This window comes from Nelumbo nucifera, chromosome 2 (assembly GCF_055504915.1).
Source record: "Nelumbo nucifera cultivar China Antique chromosome 2, China Antique-T2T, whole genome shotgun sequence".
Taxonomy (NCBI): Eukaryota; Viridiplantae; Streptophyta; class Magnoliopsida; order Proteales; family Nelumbonaceae; genus Nelumbo; species Nelumbo nucifera.
Genome location: NC_142650.1, coordinates 15,388,414 through 15,389,072, shown reverse-complemented (window position 1 = coordinate 15,389,072; position 659 = coordinate 15,388,414). Strand labels below are relative to the sequence as shown.

General features: G+C 33.2%; 1 non-coding gene across 1 annotated transcript; it reads right to left on the bottom strand.

Moving 5' to 3' along the window:
• Positions 1 to 241: 241 nt before the first annotated feature.
• Positions 242 to 315, bottom strand: TRNAN-GUU (transfer RNA asparagine (anticodon GUU)). Its single transcript has one exon. It is a non-coding gene; the product is annotated as a tRNA-Asn (tRNA).
• Between the last annotated feature and the right edge of the window lie 344 nt (positions 316 to 659).

Sequence of the window (659 nt, the reverse complement as noted above, 5' to 3'; positions counted from 1 at the left end):
TTTTGTTTAGTTTAATGGATTTCTTTGTGTACCAAAAAAAAGTACCAATTTGACATTTTAGGGTATTTTAGACATTTTCATACCTTTTTTTAAAGGATTCTAACGAAGGGAATTGCAATTATCAAATTTTAGAGAAATTTTCAACAATTTACCTTTTTTTTATACAAAAACTAGAAAATTCATTTGATATCACAAAGTTTAGTACCAAGAGGGCTGGAACCTCAAACTAAAAATGCAGTTTCGCTAGAAGGAGGGCTTGAACCTCCGACCTTGTGGTTAACAGCCACACGCTCTAACCAACTGAGCTATTCCAGCTATTATTTTAATTATAGATATTAATAAACTGTTAGTTTGCATTAGACAGCCTTTGCGCGGCTAGAAAAAGGAAGGAACAGAACGAATCCTTTTAAAATAATATAAAACAGAAAATGAAGGCTCTATCTGACTGTAGTAGAGACGGAGATTTGGGGATCAATTCAATCTTCCATGAGGGTTTGGTGTCTGGAGATGGGCTTATCCCTATTCTCCTCTGTGTATGTGGTTTTATCGTGCCAATAGAATTTAACAGTGTCTACATTCTACATATTAAATCTAGATTTCAATCAATGTACAATAGAGATTTGTCTAAAAGAATATCAAATATTTAGACTAGCATGCCA